Here is a 14,304-nt window from a genome sequence, read left to right as displayed (position 1 = left end):
ATCATTATTTTCAGAGAAAACAATTCTTACAGGGAACAAATTGTATAAAACAAGAATTTAATTTTCTTTTTATGCATTATAATACACCAGTACAAAATATATTGTATATATCGTCTATGAAGTAGGAGAAAAAAAAATTGTTTTACTTTAGTTTTATTCTTTTTATTTGATCGAATACGTTTTGAAAAAATAATTTGTCTAAATATAAGATAGAGAATGTGAAAACATAGATTTCAAAATCTGATGTCTTGCTAATTTTTTACTGTTAAAGATTTTGTTTATGTAACAATTTGTGTCTGATGAAAAACAGTATAAATGCTGTTAGGTTCAATTCTAGAATCAAACCTAGAACTTCAGGTTGATATTCACTATACCATGTGAATTATATCATGTAACTATTATATCATGTATTTTAAGCATGACCCAGAAACCATCTATTTTTAATTGTATCTTGTAAAAACAACAGAATTTAATGAAAAAAATGTCCACTTTCTTACATGTTATGTAATTTTCTATATCAAAAACTAAACTCAGGATTTCTGAAATGTCTATAATTGTATTTGGCAATTTTTGTTATATTTGTTATTCAAATTATGTTAACATTTTCTTTCAAACATTAACACTTTTGAACTCTGTCTTTATAATAGTAAAACATTTCTATTACATTCTTTGATAATTTATTATCTTCTATTAATGTTATTGTTAACTTGATTAGAAGAAGTTTTCAGATTGTTTATATTTTCTACAAATCTCTTTATCTCAACTTTTCAGGATTATATGTTAATAATCTAATATACTTTTAGGATATTTTTTTATTAAGATTTCTTTTTTCTCATCTTCAGTTAATATATTTTGTGACAAATCCTTCATTATTTTTTGTGGTGTACTGAGTAGCATTTTTAATTTCATTGAAACGGCTTCTTTCCTTGAAATCTTCAATTATTCCAGACTTAGTTACTCTTTCTCATTTTCCTTTGCACATTTGCTGCTATTGAATATGACCCAACTAAAGTGTACATCATGTTATAATCATTTTCATCAGGTTCCTCTTCTCTTGTACCTCTCTCACTACCCACTCCATCTATCTGTAACTACATTACAAAACATCCCAGTGTCTTTTTTTTTATTGATTGTTGTTTCAGATTTATAGAAAAGTGTACTTCACATTAGACATTAAAGATCAGTAATGATACAGTGGTCTTAAGTGTTTCTCCTCCCATTAGAATGCCTCTTGCATTTTCCAAAACCATTATCAAGTAAATTCAGAATAACTTTAGATTCTGTAACTCTACCCAGCATTTTCTGGTAACAAAAGGAGGCAACGCTCTCCTCTGTGTTTAAAGCTACACTCCAAACATATACTTTCAAAAATGTTTTCCTGATGTTTAAATTAACTTTTCATGTAAACAAATTATATTTCTGAATGAAGGCTCATTTCGCCTGTGCTATTTGGCATTTTATATTGTTCCTGCTTAGTCCATCTTTAGTAATTCTACTTCCCGAATAACAAAATTCTTTTACCTCTGTAATCTTTTTTCTTCCTATTTTTATATTCACTGGTTCATCTACATTTACTTCATTACTTTCGTTTGGTTCTTGTTTATTTTCATGCAGTAGTTCTAGGGTTGAACTTCATCCATGCCGTTCATTGTTTCTTCTAAATCTTTTTTACTGTCAGCTAGAATTACTATATCATCAGCAAATCGTAGCATCTTTATCTTTTCACCTTGTACTGTTATTCTGGATCTAAATTGTTTTTTAATTTTGCAATTAAATCACTGTTTTGCAATTTTTTTAAAAATATTGTATAAATTTATACGAATGATTCAAAAAGATGTTGATAAAAACATTTAAAAATGTACACGCATTGAGAATATTTAAATAATAAAAATCTATTCATTCTATGACGGGACAGTAAAAGTGACATTCATATTTTTCTTAGGAGACTTTCCTGGTAATTTTCTTGAAAGTTTTACGTACATTTTTTTTCTGCATACATCCATAAAAAGTATTAAATAATTATATTCTTTAAAATATTTTGTAAGTTGTTTAATAATAGAAACATTTGACTGATTATTTATTAACATTAAACTTTTAATTAAATCAACATCAAGTCACATTTTATTTGTTGAATAATTTTTTGTTTATATTTGCTACATTTAATGATTGAAAAGGCTGAAAAGTCTTTTTAGACCATTAAGAGTGATGAGACTGTACAGCCGAAGAATTTCATAAAAAGATTTTAAGATACGATCATTCATTACTGAGTTAAGTAGAATGTAGTTACTTTTTGGACTGATTATTTTTCTAAATTTTAGTTCGGGAACAGGAAAAGGTTGCAGGGACTCAAGTCAGGTGAATAAGGTGGTTGAGGAACTACAGGAATGTTTTTCTTTGGCAAAAACTCATTAATTGAGGGTGCAGTGTCATGATGCAGCATCCAGTTGTCTATGATGGTTGGTCTCACGGACAACTCTTTTCTGCAGTTTGTTAAGAATTTCTCAGTAAACATATTGATTTACAGTCTGTCCTGTAGGCAAAACCTCCTTATGGACAATACCATTACTATCAAAGAAACAAATTAGCATGGTTTTGATTTACTCATTTTTGCCTTTTTAGGACGTGGTGATTTTGAAGTGTGTCACTCCTTGCTCTGGCTTTTTGTTTTTGGATCGCATTGAAATATCCAAGATTCATCATCAGTAATAACATTGTCTAGAAAATCAGGATCAGTTTCAATTCGCCCTAGAAGATCGCGGCACACTTCCACACTTGTTTTTCTGTTCACCAGTGAGGTTTTTTAAGACCAATTTTGCACAAACCTTTTTCAAGTTAGAGTTCGTTTGTCAAAATTTCATGGACTGTTTTATGGTTTAAATTCAATTGTTCTGCAATAATTCTGACAGTTAATCGCCGGTCGTACCGTATCAAGTCTGATTCGCTCAACATTGTCGTCACTTTTTAACGTAAACGGTCTTCCAGAGCGTGGATCGTCTTCCCGGCCGTCTGAAAATGCTTCAAACCACCTAAAAACTTGGGCTTGTGACAGAGCGTCATTTCCATACGCCCTTTTCAATTTTGAGAAGGTTTCAGTAGCTTTCTTACCTAGTTTAACACAAAAATTGATTCACAACGTTGCTCATAATTAGTATCACTCATTTTTGAAACGCACAACAAAAACTCGGTTCGCTAAAATTTTGTTTACGTCTCACGTGGCAACAAAAGAATAAAAATATTAATACTAATATAAATCAGCTGTTCATATAACCATATGTTTACTAGTAACTTTACAGTGTTGCCACTTTGGCTGCCAAAAAAAAAAAAACTAGTCTCATTACTATATTTACAGACCTTGTATGTATGAATGTAAATGAAGTGTAGTCTTGTGCACTTTCAGGTCGACTATTCTTGAGATGTGTGGTTAATTGAAACCCAACCACCAAAGAACACCGGTATCCACGATGCAGTATTCGAATCCTCATTAAAGTAACTGTCCTTACTAGGATTTGAACCTTAGAACTCTCGACTTCGAAATCAGTTGATTTGCGATGACGAATTCACCACAAGACCAACCCGGTTGTTATATTTAACTACATAGTTTTCATTTAGGGTTATTTCTTTTTCACAGTTTTTTTTAAAGAAACTCTCATTTTTCGTTTTCAAGCAGTACATTATTTCTATTTTAGTTTTAGTATATTCAGAATTAATTATATTTTACACCCAGGTAGAGACCGAAAGACTGATATGTGTTAAATTTAAAAAAATAAAAAAATATTTGGATGGATTGTGTTACTGTCAGAATTTTTTAAACAAATTAGAATGATTGAATATATTTTTATGATGGCACTTTCTTGTTAAGTTTTATTTGTCTAATATACTTTCCTTTTTGGTCTTTCCTGCGAATTTGTTTATAAATTTATTCTTTTCAAATTATAATAATGTTTTATTGCGTTGTAAAAAATTTCTTCCGAGTAATTTTTAATTAGTATAATATTTAGTTTCAAAAACCCAATATGAAATATTTTCCTAGAATCCTTCTTTACAGAATTTAAAAAAAAAATAAAAAATGAGTAGGTAATTTTTACAATTTGTGTATTGTATTTTAAAGTAAACATTACGTTTATTTACTATGTTTGTAAAGAGCATCGTAATTTACATTCATAATGTTGCTACGGTATGTCATTTTCTATGAACGATAAGCTCTCGTCGACGTATAAACACTAAAATGTGTATAAGCTAAAACAAATATTTGTTTAAGAATATGTAATGTTTACTAGTGATGGATTACTTGTTCCGTTACATAAATACATATTCAAAAGGTAATATGTATTTTGTCACTATTGTTTATTTAGTGCAGCTTTAATTTATTTTTCTATTTACAAAATATGTTTTTTTTTTTTTTTTTTTTTTTTTTACCTTAAAAACGTTATAAAAATGTAGAATATCTTTATTTTTATTAAAATTTAAAAGAAACTAATAAAATAAAAACTAACTACAGTCAAATTCCTGTAACTCGAATACCTATAGCTCGAAATCTATTCTAATTCCCGGCCGTATTGTATTACGTTATTTGGAAATATAATTCCTTTAACTCGAATAAAAATTCCATAAATCGAAGTAAAAAATTTGATTAGTTTATTACAAAAAATAAAAAAAAACGAAGTTAAACATTAGGCTTATAATACTAATCTTATTTTAGTTCAGAAATATGAAAAAAGTACGATTCACGTCCGTTATTATGCGATAACAAAAAAGAAAAAATCAACATGTAGTAAAGAGGGAAGCAAAATCTTATATATCAGGCGTCAGTAGTTTGTCGTAAGAAGTGTCGGTCTACGTGTCTTTATAACCGTCTCAGCTCGTATGCTTAGTTTTCGTTTGTCTGTTTGGGTTTGTTTGCTACTGTAAACAAGGGTGTTTTTTCTGTTTTAGAGAGGTTTAAAAACAGTCACGAACAAAATTTATTTATCAGTAGACCAAATTTACGTAAAAAGCCGAGTACTTTGCGAGACGGTTCAATTGTACGGATTTCAAAGCTAGTGTGGGTCGGTTTAATAAGTTAAGATAGGCGTGGAATGATTTTTAAAAATTTCGTGGTGAAAGTGCCAGTGTAAGTTTGTAATAAGTGGGTAAACAGTAAGGTAAAAGAAATTACGAGCACGTACAGTGAATCTGACATTTTAACGGTGACGAAACTGGACTGCTTTTACAGATGTTTACCTGACAAAATGTTAACTTTTAAAGGTGATAAATGTCGGAGGGAAATAAACACCTCGTCACAGTTCTTTTAGCTGTGAAAATGTCGGGAACAGAAAAGTTGAAACCTCTCTTAGTTGGTAAATCAAAAAATCCACGTTGTTTCGCTAACGTTAAATCTTTACCTATTCAGTTCGAAGCCAATAGAGAAGCGTGGGTTATTAGTGAAATCTTCGAAAAATGGTTATTCAAATTGGTTCATTATTATCATTCGAAAAGTAGAATTTATTGACAACTGCCCGGCACATCCAAAATCGTTTCCTCAGGAATTGTTAGCGATAAAATGCGATTTCTCTCCATCAAATATTACCTCTAAACTCCAACCAATGGATAAGAGCATTATACAAAGTTTTAAGCAAATGTACAGGAAAAGGATTATAATGAAAATGTTATCATAAGTTAATTCTCTTCATCGTTTATGGGAAGTTAAAAAATCTTGGAATGATGTGACTGAGCTAACAATTTTTAACTGTTTTATAAAAGCTGGATTTAAAAACCCACAACAACCCCTTATTTTGTCGGAATGTGAACAAACTAGCAGTGGAAAACTTTTGTTCTAGCAACAATAATGGTGATGATGACGATGATAATGAATGGCAGTCAGTCTGTTACCGATGTTTTGCAAGTACCCAGCGACGTAACTTTTCGGGATTATGTTTCTATAGAAGAAGATTTGGTAGTAGCCAAATACCCTACTGACGAAGATATTGTAATCAATACGATTAACGCAAAGCCAAATGAGAATGACACCATAGATACTGATTGGATAACCACAATGATGAAGAACTACCCTGCGTACCGCGCCTAACTTTAATGGGAGTTACGGATAATGTTGATTCTGTTTGACGATTCGTTGAGTCAAAAGTCCGTGTACCGGAATCGATTTTTTCCACTGTGGCAGATATAGAAAAATGGTTGACAATACTGCATCTGAATAAACGTCGGACAATTATTGACAATTTTTTTAATAGATTTTAATTAAATTCAGTTTTTTTTTACGAAAGAGCCAATTATTCCTCACTTTTTATTTTATTTTCTATAATTTTAATATGATTTTTATTTTATCTGAAAAACTTTTAATAACACAATCCTTGAATTTCAAACTGAACCGTGTTTTATATACAACAACGATATGTTTTACTATTCATGTTAAGTTATAGCCTTTTTTATTTTTCATTCATTAACGATTTTTATGCAATAAATTGATTATCAGTGAGAAAAAATGTGATTAATTTACGGTATTTTCGTGTGTATTTATTAGCCTTCATTTTGGTTAGTGTCTTCCGCGGTAATGAATACTCTTCAGGTAAGTAAAGTTTAACTTAACTATATACATACTACATATACGTACTAGCAAGTATTACGTGTACTATATACTGTATTTTTCCTTAACTTTAACATAAATTTAACCTAAGTCTGAGGTTTGGACTAAAGTTGAGTTCATTAAGGGAACTAGGACTAAATCGTTGTTGCGATCAACATGTTTGGTGGTATGTTATGTTTACTTGCCCCGAATTACAAGAAATTCACGGAATTGGCTCATAACAAGTAGAACTAGGCGCGGTGTTCGCGCTTCTGCGAGCTCGGTTAGCTAGTTCAGAGGGATACGATGTAGGACATTCAAGATGTCCGGACGAGGCCTACTGCGAAGGCAAAAGCTGAATTAATAAATCACCGATGCAAATGTCTATCTAGGCATTTGCATCGGTGGCATCCCAACGAGGCCAGGCTTATTACTATGAGATGTAAAAAGTCAGAGGACGATAGACGACTCCCGTGTGTTAGGAGGGGGGGGGGGTGTAGTGCGGCCACCGGAACGTCACTAGGCGGGTGTCTTCCCCTATGAGGTTGGGATGTATACTGTTTTTATAATGCTGAATCATATGATGTAATAATATTGCTGTGATGTAATAAGACTATATATGGAAAAAATGCAATATTTTTCGTCAATAGTGTTGTACATTTGACTTGAATGAATTTACATTGGGTAGTAGTTTTGCAACATGTATGTTTCCCTAACTCGAGTTTTTCGTAAGTCGAATTTTTTTATTCCCTTGAATATTCGAGTTATAGGAATTCCACTGTATCTTAAAATACTTCCAGGAATCCTTCTCTTTTTGTGTGAACATTTTTTTCTGTATAGTTATATGTAAAATTTTGAAATGGATTTTAATTTCTCTTCAATTAATAATATGCATTTTTTGTACATTTTGTTCAATCTATTGGAAAAATTACCCTTTAAAACAAAAATAAAGTTATAAAATTTTGTTGGAACCTTTACAGGTGTCGTAACTTTTGTCAATATCTAGAAAGATGGTCGCATTTCTGACTTCCAAATAAAAGATTCTGGATTAAATCCCAGTCAGGCTTGGAATTTTTTTATGCGTAACAGAATTCATCTGTAATTATGAAATTTTAATTGGACTCAGTCTGTTGTTTATAAATAAAACAATTAATGATTTAATAATACTAAAGGAAATCTGTTTAGGGACTTTAAAAAGTTGACAGTCATTTGTCAAAATAACATGATGTCAGGCTTACGCAAGGAAGGGAGGATGAAGTGATTTCCCATCACATTCTATTGTGTTGAATATACTGTTACATATTCACATAATAAACCCCGAAATACAGCAAACATTTATCTGTAGGAATGATACCTTTGTGAATACTTAGAATACGTTTTGAATAAGCGATCATTGGATTTTTTACACGACCACCCAAAAACGGGTATAATCTATTTAGGATGTATGTATGTATGTATGTTAGTTCCATTGTAACAGCTCAACAGCTGAACCGATTTAGTTGTATGAATCCACATTGGAAACCTTACATTACCGGGAGTGTCATAGACTATATAAATATGTAAATATATATATATATATATGTTTAAGTAAAGTTAAAAAATTTGAAAAATCTATCAGATGAATGAGTCGTTTTTGAATAACTCTCATCTCAACGCTTCATTCTGAACGATCCGAAACCTTGTATCTCATTTTTTTTTTTTAGTAAAAGTGAAACGAAAATTTGTTTAGATGAAATCTCTTTGCTATCATTATTGAATTTCAGTCGTTTTGTTGACTGTTATTATTTACATTTATAAATTAAATAGCTTTTCAAGTATATAAGGTATGGTTTACATTATACATTTTTTAAATTGTCATATCTTTTACTTATGAAACGGTGTCATTTATTAATGTGATCTGCATATTTTCATTTATGTTAATGACATTAATAAAGCTGCATGTGTTCTTGAAATATCTTTTGCCCAAAAAGAAGTGTAATTGTATGTAGGGTGTGTATATTTGTTCCATCGTAACAGCTCAATGACTGAACCGATTTAGATGTATGACCCCGCGTTGGAATTATTTTTAATAACGTTAAGTTTAAATATTAATAATATTTTAATAACGTTACCGGCAGTGTCATAGGCTTTATAAATATGTATACAGATTAAAATGGTGGGCTGGCTATACTTTTTCGAATTCTACTTGTAAAACTAATCAAAAAATATCCTTAGGAAAAATGGCAATTTCTCCTTCGTTCTACCCCTGTCTGCTATTTTGTTATTTTTATATAAAAATTTATATCTCATGTTAGGCTAGAGGAATCACCTTAATATTTGGTAAGTGTCGGTAAAAATATTATCAAAATAGCAGGATTTAAATACCTTCCCAAATTACAAAATGGCGCCCATGTTTATTTTCAATCCGTTATATATCCATAAATATAAGTTTTATCAAAATATATATTTTACTAAAATATTAAGCCTTTTATTTTGAACAAAATGACATTTTATTTTTTTAAATCGGGTAACGGATAGCCGAGTTACGGCAGAAAATTGATGTAATTTTGTGTATGTTTTCGTTTCCTCCACTTTATATTCAATTCCGTTAAATATTAGTTGCATTTATTTATTGTTAATTCTAGTATTGTAAATTAATATGAAATTAAGAATAATTTTCTAACAAAATCGCGCGAAAAATCGGACCATGTGGGTGGAAATGGGGGGGGGGGTCTTTTTTCAAAAACCTAAATATCGCTATAACTTTCATATTAAGTAACATATCGTTTAAAGTTCCTACTATTCTTTGGATAAGGGCCTAAAACTTATCTAAGTAAAGTTTTTTGATATTACCAACCATTGGATCAGGGGGTGAAAAAAATGAGGTTTCGAAGAAAAAAAGAATCCTTAATAGGTACAGTATCGAATCGGTTTAAAGTGGTCGTTAGTCCTCTAAACGTTACTTAAAATGTTTGTCAGAAACAAATTTTTTGATATGACCAACCCTTACGGTAAGGGATGACTAAAATGTTTCTGGAATTGTAAGAAGATTGGGCTTGTATGCTAAACATTGAAACTTTATTTCACGTGCAACCATTGTCGTATTGAGTAAATTTGAAGTTTTTCTTAACTTTAAGGTGGAAATTTTTTTTATCCCCTACTTAGCTCCGGTTTAATCTACCTCCGCCTTTTGGCATGCAGAAAGGGATTTTTAAAATTTTTTTGCTCGATGAAATATTAGTTTTCAGATATTCATTTCATAATTAGCTTAAAACTTAAGCATGTAATTAAAAAATAACTAAAAGTATATCTAAAATAAATGTTTTGGAGCTATTACTTTTCTATAATAGGTTTTATTTTGTATTTTTATACTTTCGAAATTGATCAAGTGACTGACGATCTTCCAGAAATCAGGAATCCTTTTTTTTAGGAATGATTTGGTTATAGTTAATTAAATAAAACAAAGCCGACCTCGGTGGCCGAGTAGGTAGCGTCTTGGCATTTCTTGCGGAAGTCCCGAATTCGAATCCCGGCAAAACACGGCATCTTTTCATATGTTAGCAATTTGTACCGGGCTAATAACCATAGCTGTTGATGCCATAACAAATAACCATTAGCTCCAATAACCATAGCTCTTTCATAACAAAAAAAAAAAAAATGAATTTATTTTTTTTTTAAATAAAGAAAAAGGTGGTGCACTTTTTTTTAACCATGTTCCAAAAAAACTTTTAGTAAAAATCAGTTTCGTTAAATTTTATAAAACTTTTAATATTTCTAAACATTTACGTTAAATGTTCCAAAATTTATGCGCTATTTTGATTTTTTAAATATTTCTTACATATTTAGTATCGTTTGGGTAAATGAGACAAAATAATTTGGTTATTTATGAAATCAGTTTTGCCATTTCTGGAGATGCAAGAGTGCAGATGTTTGTACTACTTATTCATTGTATTTCTTCCAAGTCGAGTAAAAATGAATAAAAAATCATTTTAGAATTGATTTCTACGTAACAGTATATTTTTCTTAGGAATAATTTCATTGATAAAACAGGAGTGCATACTTTTCTAGCTAATTGAGATTAATTTAAATAAAATAAAATTGTAAAAATTTTGAAATAACTGAAATAAGATACATCGTGCAGGTTTCTGAATCATAATTGTACTGATTTATAATTGTTGTAGATATCCTATAATTTATTATTCAAGACGTTTCGTGATGTACTAATATTACTGTATCAGATTATAAATTTACAATTTTTCATTGGAGCTGATATGTTATTTCTTTTCATTTGTACTAGGCAAAATGCTTAACGTAATTTCATGTATTATAAATAGATTTCGAAAAGCACATTGAGATTTCGTCTGGTGGGGAAATTTCCTTTGGGGGTTGTTTATCCTATAAAGTTCCTCACCCTTCTAAACACATTTGGTTTTGAATGTTTTAAAACATTTTCCGTTTGCCAACAACAAAATCTTAATTGTCTTATTTCTTTTTATCGCTGTTACTTTATACTTTACCTCACCTTTTTTACTTTTTTCTTTTCTATTTTTGGTTAATAAAATTCAGTAATCTGCTTTGTTATGTATTAATAAACACAGACTAAACATGCTTACCTCATCATCATCATTATTATTAAACTAAACCTATTCCAGTTCCTTTGTGGTTAACCACTACAGATTTAGTTGTGTATAAATAGATACACATGTAACAATCACATATTTATGCCAAAGTTAGGTACAGTATTTTGTGAAAAGTATTTCTGTCAAAGATCATTTTAACTGTAATTCATGTATACCAATGTAAATTTTTTATAACATAGTTATTCTAGATTATCTTGTGATAAACTGTTGATTGTGGTCTCTCTTAGTTTTTTATTAAAAAAAGACTATCGTGCTAAACACCCTTTTCTCCTGCTTAGAACAGTTGGGTTTCTCCATTCTCTAACAGATTGGTTTTGAACACTTTCATTAATTGAATCCTAACTGCCAAAGCACCGTTCAGATTCAATTAAAAATAATTTCACTCTTATTTGAACCTGGATTATATTGCCTTACCGTAGACTATAACCTCAAATAATCTTTTACTGTTTTGTTCAGTCTTAGGGTAATTGCTTTTAATTGAACCCAAATAATTATATATTTCAAAAAGCAAGGTAGTAAAATTGAAATAAAACCTAATGTTTAACCTAAAAAAATTCAATGAAAATTCAAATAGCTTTTCAATAAATTTATTATCAGTTATGCAAAATTAATTCTTGAACAATTTTTATATAACAACCAAGAACTAAAAACCTTTAAAAATATATTAATATAGAAAATGGTAAATAAATAAATACAGGGTGTCCCATATAAAACGCAACCCAACCTTATATTGGTAGGTGTTGAAATAATAAAAAGGCATGTGTAAATGTAAATGTAATTTTTATTATTACCATCCATTACCTTACATTTAGAGTAAATGTTGGAAGTGGCCGCCATTTTCATGAATACAGGCTTCAATTCTTTTTACAGCGTTTCTTGCAAATTTTTTCAAAGTTTGTGGCTGGATATTTAATACAGCTTGTTCAATATTGACTTTCAATCGTTCAAGTGTTCGTGGTTTGTTGCTGTAGGCTTTTTCTTTGAGGTAACCCCGTAGAAAAAAATCCGCCGCAGTCAAATCTGGAGATCTTGGTGGCCACAAGCCTCGACCGATAACACGATTACCAAAGAATTCCTCAACGAAATCAGAAGTTTAACCTGCGTAGTGCGATGTCGCACCGTCATGTTGTAGCCAGCAGTGTCTGTCTTCCTCTTCCAATAGTGCGATGAACTGAAATAAAATATCCTGATATCGTTCTGCATTAATGGTGTACTCGAAAAAAATAGGACCGATTATTTTCTTCCGCGATATCGCGCACCACACGCCCAACTTCTGCGGGTGTAATTGTTTTTCGTGATAAACGTGGGGATTTTCAGCGCTCCAAATTCTACTGTTATGGCTGTTTACGTAGCCATCCAAATGAAACCGTGTTTCATCTGTGAAAAATAACGAATCCATAACGTTAATTCCCTCACGCAGAAATCGACGGAACCGTTGACAATATTGTAGCCGTTTTTCTTTGTCGGGCTCAAGAAGTTGATGAACCGTTTGAATGCGATAAGGTCGTAATTGTAATTGTTTGGTCGCCCGATGAACAGTTGATTTAGACAAATTATTTTCAGCAGACAAACGTCTGATCGATTTATTTGGCGAGGCGAGTAATCGGTCTTTGATTTCAGCGACTGTATCTGTATTCAACACTGGGGCAGATCTTTTGTGTTCCTTGTTATTAACAGAACCGGTCTATAAATTTTGCAACTAACCTTAATACTAATGTTTTGTTAGGAGCTGGTTTATCTGGGTACTTATGGCGAAACAAATCTTGCACTGCAATCACTGACTTCGTACTGAAGTACGACTCAACAATGAAAACACGTTCATCTAGCGAAAACACCATCTTGTCTCTAGCAATACACTGAACGTTATGATTGCATTGTTGTTACTATCGGTAGTGTTCTACTGCGTCGCCACGATGTTCAGTTGTTGGACGATTCCATTTCAGTAACGAGTAGGGGAGTAAGCTTGACTTTTGAAATTTCATGAATGAGTGATTGATGGGTGGGTTGCGTTTTATATGGGACACCTGTATATTATCACTATTTGCAAACTACTGTAAAAATATATATTTATCGTTATTTATTAAATAAAACAGAAATTAATATACTCATATATAATTAAAGGCTATAACCATAGCCTTATATGAGTAGACATTCCCAGAAAGGGTAACATAGGAACCCTTAAAATAGCAAATACCCCATTCCAGGCTTGATTAGGAAAAATCAGGAGTGAAGTTATTTTCCATTGTCTTTCTTACCGATTAATTAACAATATCGTCAGGAAGCCAAGCCCACTGAAATGCCGGTGATATTTATCCCTACTAGTGACACCTTCACTGTATTTACTTCAGGGACTGGTTTTATACTGAATGTGATTACTTTCAGAAAAAAGCAACAGTGACTAGTAACTTATATGACACGGTCTTTACGAGTGTTATAGTCACGAGAACGACTGGGATAGTTAATATAAAGCAACATATTTATGTATTTTGCTGTGAAGAAGCATTGTATTATATACAGATTAAATTCGGTAAGGAAAATCTGTATTTGTTTTAAATTACTAAACAGATTTTGTCCCATTTTCTTTTTAGTTTTTGTTCTATTTTATAAATACTGTTAAACCTTTTTTGTATTGTTTGTGTGTGTGTGTGTGCGCGCGCGCACTATTACATAGTGAATATAGTATATACAATATATTATAGTATATACGATTATATACTGAAATTTATACAGAGTGTCTCGAGAGGTATTAGCAAAATTTAAGAGATTGATTCAGTACATCAAAATGAAAAAAAAAGTTCACATGGACAAATACCTTGTCTCGCTTAATTTCCCCTCTGTTTTTGATTCTGTGTATTTTCAATAAAAATTTATATCTTAGAAAAGAATGAGTTGTTTTAATGAAATTTGATATATATACCACCTAACATTTACAAAATAAAGAAGTGTGAAAATTTCAAAACGGCACCATTAAACTTTTTTAATCATTAGTAGCTAAATATTAATTTTATTGAATTATGTTTTAATAGGTAAAATGTTAAACCGCTTATCTCCTGATTAGCCGATGAACTATACGGTTATTTAAAATTATTGTACGTAGTTAATGTGGGATCTGACAGAATAGTTATT

General features: G+C 30.9%; 2 protein-coding genes across 8 annotated transcripts in view; one reads left to right on the top strand and one right to left on the bottom strand.

Moving 5' to 3' along the window:
• LOC142329798 (protein HGV2-like) overlaps positions 1-14,304 on the top strand; it is a 169,743-nt gene that overhangs the window by 15,552 nt on the left and 139,887 nt on the right. The gene's annotated exons all lie outside the window — the stretch shown is intronic.
• The window catches only part of LOC142329799 (uncharacterized), a 156,034-nt gene that overhangs the window by 7,131 nt on the left and 134,599 nt on the right, over positions 1-14,304 (bottom strand). The gene's annotated exons all lie outside the window — the stretch shown is intronic.

This window comes from Lycorma delicatula, chromosome 9 (genome assembly GCF_047948215.1).
Source record: "Lycorma delicatula isolate Av1 chromosome 9, ASM4794821v1, whole genome shotgun sequence".
Lineage (NCBI taxonomy): Eukaryota > Metazoa > Arthropoda > Insecta > Hemiptera > Fulgoridae > Lycorma > Lycorma delicatula.
Note: the sequence above shows the minus strand (reverse complement) of the source record. Positions and strands in the feature narration are given on the sequence as shown.